The following is a 10929-nucleotide window of genomic DNA, read 5'->3' as shown; positions in this document are numbered from 1 at the left end:
TATATATATATATATATATATATATATATATATATATATATATATATATAGAGAGACAGATATATAGATATATGTAATATATCTATATATCTATAGATATATTAGCTGATATGTTTTGCTTAAGGTTGTTGTTATAAATGTTATACTTTAGTTTATTGCTGAATAAATGGAGATTTCATTATATTATGTGATTAGACCCTCGAAATTATTCACAGCAGCAGTCCTCAGGTGTTCTGCCATGATTGGCACTACAGATTGCCAGACATAGCTCATTGTTTGGGAGGCTCTGAAGGAAACTGTGTGAGAGAAAAATTATTAGACTACCTACCAAACTGAAGGTCTATAGAGCCATTGTGCTGACCTCATTGTTGTATGTCTGTGAAACCTGGAATCAATTGCATGACTTGGGAGACACTGGCAAAGGACCACTCAGCATAGTGCGCTCCCATCAAAGAAGGCATTGTGCTCTATGAGCAAAATGGAATTGCAGTAGCTCAAAAGAAACAGGAGATGTGAAAATTTAAAGACATCTCCACCCAAAATCTTCATATGGGCTATTTGTGCCTGACCTGTGATAAAGTATTCTGAGCTCATATTGGTGTGATCAGTCACAGTCCGACACACTGCACCTCGACTCCAATACAGTGATATCATTTTGATCCTCTTTGAGAACAAAGGAAAACAATAAACCTGTCTATTAAGAATAACTTATATTGGTATTGCAATAGATACTTTTCAAAGTCCTCTCCATTTGTTATTTCCACATCAGAGGATAAGTACTTAATCTGTGATTTCAAGGGTATACAGAATTTTTATGTGTGAATTAACTCCTTCAATCAATGCAGGTCAGCAAGTTCTCTGCAATTTATAGACTTAGAGAATTATCTAGAATTCTAAGAGGTTATTAGGCCAGTATGTGTCAAAAGAAAGACATGAATCCAGGTTGTACCAGCTTCCAGGCCTCCTCTCTCTTCATGATGCTGTAATGTTAATACAATTTGAAGATCTTCCTCACCCCTTAATAGGCCTATGTGACCTGCTTTGAACCTGAGTCACATGGAAGCCTGAGTTACATGAGCCTGGATCATGAGGGTTGTGATGCCCTCTGGCCCTGAAGAAGGGTATATATACTCTGAGGTTAGCATTTTGCTTTGGGGCTCACTCATGGGAAGAGCGTTTATGTGATTTAGCCAGATGAGACTCTGGGTAGCCTTTAAAGAGCCTCTGGTTTTGAAAAACCCAGATGTTGGTGTTTCTCTGGTAACTAGGTATGTATTGCTTTTGGTCAGACAGTTGGAAGCCCTGTTTGTTGGTCTTTGCTGTTTATATAATTTCTGCTTGTAATTTCTGTTTATATTTTCTCTGAAGTTAGGGTACTAACTTTCCTCCTGAACTAAGTGAATGCTGTGTGCTAGTGTTACTGGTCTTATACCCCCACAGAAGCTGCAAGTAGCATTGTTAACAGATGCTTTTATTTTCTCATAGAAATGCAAAAATGTAGACCTAGAAGGAACCTTAAAGAGCCCAATCCATTCAATTTGCAGATGATCAAATTGAAGAACAAGGAGGTTATAGCATTTGTCCATGATCACATGACTAGTTAGTGATAGAGTTTAGACTAGATATCTCGTCTTTTGTCCCCCTGTAAATTCTATGTGATATTTACAAAAACACTTTGTTTTATAGGGCAGATATTTTTGTCCCACTTTATAGATGAAGAGATTGATGCATAAAGAGTTTAAGTAACTTGCCTAAAGCCCAATAATTAAAGAGTTGGGAGTAGGACCCATATCTCCTTAGAATTAGAAAATTTAGAATTAAAAGAGACTTTAGCATCTAGTCCAATCTGTTCATGAAAGGAATTTCCATTATAATTTACCAGCATCTGCTTGAAGGCTTCTGAGAGTGGATGCCCATTATCTCAGGAGGCAGCTCATTCCACTTTTGGACAGCTTTATTAGGATCTTTTTCCCTGACATTTAGCCCAGGTTTGCCTCTTTGCAACGTCTACTCAACTTTTCTTAACTCTCCTCTGTGACCAAACAGAAAAACTCTAATCAGTTTTGCATATGACAGCCCATAAAAATACTTAAAGACAAGTACTATCAAACACCATCCTTTACTCAGTTTAAGTCTATGCTATTTCTACTGCACTACTCTTCGCATATATACTCTTTCTTTCTCTGAGAAATTCTCTTAGCTTTAAAGATTCATCATCTTCCTTGAAATGTCAAGATAATTATGCTTTTTGCCCATGTCTACCATGCCACAAATACATTATCTCCAGCTGTTTAAAAGTCCCTGAGGAGAAGTTGCAATGGGATTCCTTTATCAATCAATTGACCAACAAGGATTGACTCCTCAACCATCTCTGAGTTACTCTAACATTTCCTGAGATCATCTGGGAGAAGCTATTTTGGTTCAACATGTTTTCCATTTTTCTTTTTAAACAAGGTGTTTAATGGATGCTTACTTAAAAGGAACAAATAGTTCTATTACTTATCTTTTTTGAAACAACTGGTTAGCATTTTTCCCACTTGATCTAGTCCTGACTGCCTAATCAGAGTCCTCCCTGATGAGTCAAAAGAGGCCCTAACTGGTCAGAGATCATCATTAAACAAACAAATCTATTAAAGATACATTTGCCTTATGGCTAGATGAGACATTGTATAAAGAAAAGAAAATAACACAAACCACTATGCCTATGACTTAGGAGTTTTAAGGCCAATGAGATTAGCTTTCGGAAAAGATTTCAGTATGAAATTGCGTAAGACATATTTGAATAACAGTGTGGCATGCCAGAAAGAGGACTCCAGGAAAATTTCTACCTCCAATGTACAAACAAATACTATAACCTCTCCAAGCCTCAGTTTTCTCTTGAGTTAAAAAAGTGGATATGATAAGACCTGTAGTAACTACCACCTCAAAAAGTTCATGTGACACTCAAATGAGATGGTGTATGTAAAAAGCTTGATAAACTTCAAAATGATATATAAATTATTAATCTGTTTCCTATCATGGCAAAAGTAGTTCTGAAATCTATTTTGGTCCAAATTGTTTGGAAGCTGATAGAAAATATTTCTAATGGGGATATGATTGTACATCTCACACTTTAGTCTGCTGGTTAGTTGAAGACTTCAGCTTTCAACTAATAGCTAAATATGTGAGTGACTAACATTGTACCATCACATCAATAAAACAATAATTATGAAACTAATAGAAGTGTAAGTTTTACTTTCTAGCTTCTTCTATAAAATACCTTAAGTGCCCATGCACTTAAAAAAATCAAACGTAAGCACAATTACAAGTAGCAATAACTATTGTTTTAATTATAGATTCAAAGTAGGGAATTGGGTAATGTTTCAGGAGAACTTACTGTTCATCTTCTGTAATGTCTAGCGTCCAGTAATACCAAAATTAATTCCTAGTATTTTAACTTATATTCTTACATTTTTCACTTTAAGAAGAATTTTAATACTCCATTAATGTGATGGGTATCATTCTTTTTTATTTTTTTTCATTTTTTGGCACAAAGATTATTTGCTAAAACCAAGTTAACATACATGTGATAAAATATGGGATCAAACAATTCAAATTACTTGATTCCTTGTGATTTATTGTCAACTCAATGAGTAGTAGAACCAAAATTTCTGCATCTCTAGAGTATAGTTACTGAATATAAAGTGTTCATTGGTGTTTTCAAATCTATTGACTACATAGTTATAGCTAAAATTTGCTTCCATATTGTACAAATTCCCTCTTCAAGATAGTTGAGCTAAGCAAATAACAAGATGGAGAGTATTTAACCTCTCTTACTCTTTTTTTTTATTCAGAAGTCTTTAACTTGCCCATCAACTTTGGTTAATTACCATAATATTTACTGTAATCCTTGGGGGAATATATGCCACTTTTTTCTAAGTCTTTCTGTGAATACCAAGAAGGATCTGTGGTTTTGTTAGCTTAAGGGATTCCTAACATGGGAACCATCTCAACCAACACACATAGTGACTATGATTTTGCACATAGAAATTAAATGATCTTTCCAGGATCACTTGGATTGTGTCAGCAATGGGATTTGTATTCAGATTTTTCTAATACCAAGGCCAGTACCCTAGCCATTACAACATGTTTCCTATACTTCAATTCTATACTCGAAGAGAAAGCACTACACATAAGAGTTTACCAAGCTACACATTCATGCAGTTTTGGATATTAGCATAAAAGCATCCATATCAATATCATAAAATCATCACCTCACCCTGTGAAGTTAGTGATTAAGACCTTAGGAGAGGTTTATCAAGGTTTTAATGGGTCTCTAATGTAAAAATGAATACAACATAGTCATATCCAGTTAGTTTATTATATCAATGATAAAGGAGCTATTACCAAAAAAAAGTCAAAATATTTAATTCCAAAATAAGAAGTTGAGTATTAAAAGCAGCATAAATATAAACCCAATCTGGATATTTAGAAAATTAAGAGAATCCCCAAAGGGATCACAAATTTCATGTGGAAATATTAATTTTGCAAAATAAAACAGAGGGAACAGTTATCTGCTGACAGTTATGTTCACATGGCTCTAGTCAGCAGGAATATTATGAGCCCCTAATGCCCTTGTAAATCACAAAAGCACATTTGCATAGAGTAGAAAGTGGTCTGGGAACTATTTTTTTTTTGGCAAATAATGCCTGAGCTTGTTTATAGGAAGGTATCATGAGTGTTAGTTATTTCTGCATAGTCTGTTTTATGTGGTTTTTCTGCCTTTATTTCAAAGTTGTAAATATGTTTTTATTTCAATATTAAAAGAAATTCTAGATAAGAAACGATTAACCTGGTTATATGCTAAATTAGCAGTTTTAAATAATACGCTGAAACAATATGAAAAGTTCTAGGAGTCGTAACAAAATAATACTGATAAAATCATGGACTAGTAGTAAAAATAGGTCCCAACAACTCATTGACATTGAGTGCAACATGCCAGAGATACAGCTGAGATCCCTACAATGCTTCAGGCAATTTTCTGACTTCTGAGGAATAAGTAATTTAAGTCGAATAAACTACTTCTGCTCAAAGACATTACCACTTTTGTGATCTTCCTATTTCTAATTTCTTATCTCCATTTGTAGGTAGTAGTAATTTATTATTATCATGGGACTATAAAGGTTAAGTGAGTTGATCAAAGTAAAACAGGTTATAACTATCAAAGCTGGGATTTGACCCCAGGACATATGATTCCAGAGTCAGTGCTCTTTTCATTGTGACATGCTGCTGTTACATTGACAAACAGTTAATCAAATAGGTGAATTTTCAAAACATTCTCCAAATAGCCATTCCATTAACCTGATCAGGGAACAATTTTGTGAGGGCCTACTGTACTTTCTTGCCTTCAAGGACTTTATAATCTATCTAGGCAATATAGACCCAACATACATGAAGTTAAATAGATGGAGAAATGGACTGAGTCTGTAATTTTATTGTTTAAGAGAAAATCTAGTTAAGGCAACTTCTTCTGTCAATATAGATCGGTAACTTCTCTGAAACTTAGTGTTAAATAGCTGCCTAGAGGATTGAGCATTTAAATGATTTGTTCAGAGTCACAGCTGGTGTATGTCAGAGGCAGGACTAGAACTCTGGCCTTCTATCCACTGACCCCTATTACACTTAATTAAAATGCTGTATCTGTATAAAATGGTATGACTCCTTTTCCTTCTGCCACTTAATCTCTCAAGTCCTAGTCACAATGGCGGGTTGAGGTCTCAGAGGGTGGTTGATTACTTCTCTGCTCAGGAAGAAATTATTTGTCTAATACTATTGCTCAGGCCCCATCCAGTGTTGTCCCCAGTATTAAAAGGATGAAAAATGCACAATTCCCCTACCAATCTCAATGTTTGTAAAGGCTTCAGCAATACATTATTACATAAGAATGTATACAAGCAAAAGTTATCTCAGAAGAGAGCCTGACTTTCATAGAAAACAGACTGTTCAATTAAAGTTTAAAACAAAAGAGAAAAAAATGCCAATTTTTCTTTGTTATTTTCTAGAACAATAGTCCCAGATGGAGACTTTTTTCAGTGAGTACTTGCAAATGCAAAGGACAAGCAAATTATCCTAGATAATTTCTCCACCACAGTTTAACAGCCCTTTTGGGTTAATTCCTCCATTCCTCTTGCCTCTAGTAGGCTAGATCCCCTGAGGGCAATTAGTACTTTTCCCCTCAGGTTTCTAAGGATAACCTTGAGTGCCTTGGGTTTGAGATTTTCTATTACTGCTGCTCAAAAATCTCCATCTGGTGTGTTCTTCATTGATTATCAATTAGCCAACCAGAGTTAAATAGTTTTTAGAAAGGAGTATTTCCTGAGGTAGTATAGTAAGAATAGCTGGTACAAACCAAGTCCCCACAAAAGTCTTGAAAACACTTGCCTATGTGTAAATATAGAGTCCAAGTGAAAGTGGGCTCAGCCTCAGCAAGGACAGGAGACAAATGTGTAACCAACAGATATTGGCTACTAGAATTGCTTTCTTCTCCTTAGTGCAGTCAACATGACCTCATGTAGAGGTCTTCACTCTTGCTTCAAACCCCTTTATATTTGTTGCAGACCTCCCAGGCAACCTGGTTTAAAATCTGGTTTTTATCTTTATCTCTTCTTTGTCCTTCATTAAAACTATGCATCCCTCTAATCAATTGCCAAATCCTATGGATAGATAGATACATAGATAGATACATAGACAGATGATACATGATAAATAGATAGATAGATAGATAGAGACCCAAATAACCTCTCTTTTCTACAGTACTATGAAAGCCACCTAACTAGTTTCTCTGCCTCCAGTCGATCTCTTCACCAATCCAGCCCCCGTTAGAAAAGTATCCATAATTTCACAACTTTTATGTTGGTATTCCCATCACCAATACAAATTAGAACCCATTTATGAGGATATGTAAGTTCTAAGACATTCCCTGAGGGAAATGGAAATTAAAGTGACTTGCCCAGGCTTATATGACTAGTAAGTGTCAGATTCAGAATTTAAACTCAGTTCTTTTCCCCCTAATAACAAGACCAGTAATCTATTCATCATAGAGTTGCCAAAATAATCTTTCCAAGGTATAAGCTTGATTATGTTATCCTTTCCTAATCAATAACCTTTATTGGCTTCTTATCACTGCTAAGGGAAAAATGCAGATCCTTTATGTTTGCATTTAACACCCTCCACAATTTGGCTCCAACACATCTTTCCAGCATAAGGAACATTACTTCCTTTTAGCAACTGCAGGTTTCAGCCAAATTATTCTACTCACTGCTCCCTGAACATTTCATGCTATTTCCTGGCTCTATGTATTCTCACAGGCTGTTGCCTATGTTTAGAATGCACTCCCTTCTCACCTCTGCCTTCCAGAATCCATTTCTCTCTTTAGAATTCAGCTGAGTTTGCACCTCTTCCTTTCAGTCTTCCCTGATTATCTGAAAGTGTTTTCTCCCTCCTCCATTTTTTCTAGAGTATTCTGTCTTCATTTTCCTTTTTCTTTCATGACACTTTGGCTTTTAAATATCTGCATACATATTGCCCTTATCATTGCATATATGTTGAATATAAAATCTTCACTCCACCAGGGCCTAGCACTATGACTTTCACCAAGAATGCATGTAACAGATATGTGTTGGTTCGAAAGAATGAGTTAATCCCTTTAATCCTTTATTAGAGAAGTTCATATGGTCAGTCAAGGTAGGTGAGTGGTATGGTAGATAGGGTACTGGGCCTGAAGTCAGAAAGACATCTTCCTAAGTTCAAATCTGACCTCACATTCTAGTTTTGTGACACTCAGCAAGTCACTTGAACCTGTTTGCCTCAGTTTCTTCATCTGTAAAATGAGCTGGAGAAGGAAATGGCAAACCACTCCAGTATTTTTGCCAAGAAAACTCCAAATGGGCTCAGGAAGTCAGACACTACTGGACTGAAGAATGATAACAATAGGGTCCATCAATCATTCAGTAAGTACTTCTGACAAAAACAGGACTTGAGAAACTGAATAAAGTTAATAAAGAATCTTTGACATCTTCAGTTCTAAAGTTATGATCCTGTTCTTGTCATAGATAAGATCTATATAAGAGTAAACTTTTAAGAAATTAAATTAGTCAACAGAGTGATGTAGCTACAAAAACAAAAAAAAACTAATGAAATTTGGGCATTATTAATAGAAGTAGGGTGTACAGAGTGGAAATGACTCACAGGAGACACATGGTGGGTATGTCGGCTGTAACATATTACCAATGACAACTTTTATACCAAAAGTGACAAGAAAAAAAATCGTCAAGGCTCTTTATGGCTGAGCAAGGAGATGGGCCAATCATATGGCAAGAATAAGAGATGACAGATGGACAGCTATAGTTGTAAAATCAGCATCCATGATATGTGAAAGAAAAAAAGTTTGAACATTTTAGTGGGCTGTGAACTCAGTATGAATCAAAAGTGTGATGTGACTGTACAAAAGGCCAATGCAAATTTAGAAAGGGCTGATGAATTATAATGTGTCCATACTGAGGGAACTCATCATGCTACTGTATGCTGTCTTGGTCAATTCAAGTCAGAAGTACCATGTTCAGAGCGGCCCGACACTCCGTCACGGCGCAGGCGGCGACGGCAGCAGCTTTGGGACAGTGCCGGAGAACACAAGCCGGGTGACCCTTTCTCTCCCTCCCCCTTCCCTCCATGCTGTGTGCCCCCTGACACTGCCCCGACCCCGACTCCGACCCTCGGCGGTAAAGTATTTCCTGGGGCAGAGCGTGTTCCGGGGCTCCTGGAACCAAGTGTTTGCTGCTTTCTGGCAGCGTTACCCCAGACCCTACAGCAAGCATGTGCCGATGGAGGCTATTGTGCCCCGGGAGGTGACTCCTGATCAGAAGCTACTGTCCAGGAGGCTTCTAATGAAGACTAACACGGTGCACCGCTGGGTGGAGTGCTTCTTTCCTGCTAATGTAGCCCACTTGGCATACATCCTCGAGTACTCTATCATGGACCCACAGAACCAGACCATGATCACTTTCACCTGGAACTTCAACCATGCCCAGCTAATGGTGGTGGAGGAAAGATGTGCTTACTGTGTGAACCCTGGAAACAGCGGCTGGACCAAAAATCCGACAGGAGGCCTGGGTCTCCAGGGCTGTACAAGAGTTTGGTCTAGCTAGATTCAAAAGTAATGTGACCGAGACTATCAGAGGCTTTGAGTACATCTTGGTCAAACTGCAAGATGAAGCTACTTCTAAGACACTTGTTGAAACAGCTAAGGAAGCAACTGAGGAGGCAAAAGAAACTGCCCTGGCAGCTACCGAGAAGGCCAAGGATCTGGCTTCCACACATGAAATGTATCTCATAAAGAAATTGGTGATGACACCAGCAAGAGTCATAAAAGGTAGAAAGAACAAAGTGTTTGAAGATAATGGAAAAGAGAAAGTCATTAGCAAAAAGGGTGATCAGGAAAGGAGTTTGTGAAAATACAGTTGGAAGATGAAATGTCTTATAGGAGGCACAGCAAAGAAATCACTTTCATTGGCTCTAAGGGTATGCAGGAGCTACAAAGTATAAGACAGAAAGGTAGGAAGAGAGTAGGTTATAAATGGCTTTGGACCCCTAACAGTAGTTTATATTGCTTCTGGCGATGATTGGAAGTTATTGAAATTTATTGAATAGGGAGGTTGATATGTTGAAGAGAAGGGCAATGAGAAAGTTAGGAAATGTGAAATCATGTCACATGAGAATTCACTGAGGAAATCCAAATATGTTACCTGAAAAAGAAAAGAATTAAGGAGAATGCAATAATGTTCTTCAGATACCTGAAGGTTGTTATTTAGTAGAAGGTTTGGAGTTGCTACGCTTGCCCTAAAAGGCAGAAACAAGACCACTTGAGTGAAAGTTTCCAGGGAGCTAACTAAGTTCACAGAATCTCAGAATACTTGAAAGGAACCTTAAGGTCATGCAATGTAGTCTCACCTAAACAAGAACAATCCCTATGAAATAGCTTACAAACCACAGAAATAAATAATTTGATAATTGGAAGGAACCTAAGCAAGGTGTGCTAGAGCCAGTTTAAAACCTAACCAACTTTAATTTTCAGTTTGAATATTAATACTTGGGAAATCAGAAAATGCTTTAAATTGGGGCTTGACTGTCTAGATTTAAGAAAGTGATGGAGAAAACATTGCAAATTAAGCTTTAAAGTGTTTCACTGTTGGAAATAAATATCCTGAGGAAAAAACTATCCAGGTATCAATAGGCTAGCTAATGATCAACAAATTGTCAGTGGTTTCTCTTGGCAACCAAAGATAGCAAGGTAGACCCTGAAATGCCTTAAATCAGATGTGTACCTTCTGACCAGGAGCTCTCCTGACAAATGAAACTCAATCCTGATTGGTGGACATTTAACAAGCATGTCGTCTTTTAGTTTTCAGATCCTCCTGTTGAGACCTTGGCTTGATCTTGAGGCTCCTGAGCCTCAAGACATCTGGGCAGGGGAAGCCATTTCCATCTGCACCTCTCTAGTTTTCTCTTTCATGAGCTGGGATGCCCTAAACTAATGGAGGGAATCAAAGACAAGGAGATGGGGGGTGGGGGTGAGGGTGGGGGTGGGGGTGCTGAGCAGGGGTGGAGCAGGAAACTAGCTAAACCTGGTTTTTGTTTACTGAGTAAGCAAAAAGTAAGTGTCCTGGCCCAGGTAGATGCCTTGGGCCTGGGAGAAGATTACAGTTACAACCTTCTAGAACTGACTTTTCAGGAGTTGGATCTTAACAGAAATGGGTGGGGGGAGAAGGATGGCAAGTTAATAATTAGTTTACTAATATAGTAGTATAACATTAATTTCTCAGTCATGCATAGATTTTTTGAAGACAATTGTTAAATATTTGCCATCATATCCTTGAACCTAAGCAGCCCTTTAGA

At 37.4% G+C, this 10929-nt stretch overlaps 1 pseudogene; it reads left to right on the top strand.

Moving 5' to 3' along the window:
* The first annotated feature begins 8549 nt into the window (after positions 1-8549).
* On the top strand, positions 8550-9486 carry LOC118834644 (annotated as a pseudogene).
* Positions 9487-10929: the final 1443 nt, after the last annotated feature.

This window comes from Trichosurus vulpecula, chromosome 1 (genome assembly GCF_011100635.1).
Source record: "Trichosurus vulpecula isolate mTriVul1 chromosome 1, mTriVul1.pri, whole genome shotgun sequence".
Lineage (NCBI taxonomy): Eukaryota > Metazoa > Chordata > Mammalia > Diprotodontia > Phalangeridae > Trichosurus > Trichosurus vulpecula.
The sequence above is the reverse complement of the archived record's forward strand: the minus strand, read 5'-3'. Positions and strand labels throughout refer to the sequence as shown.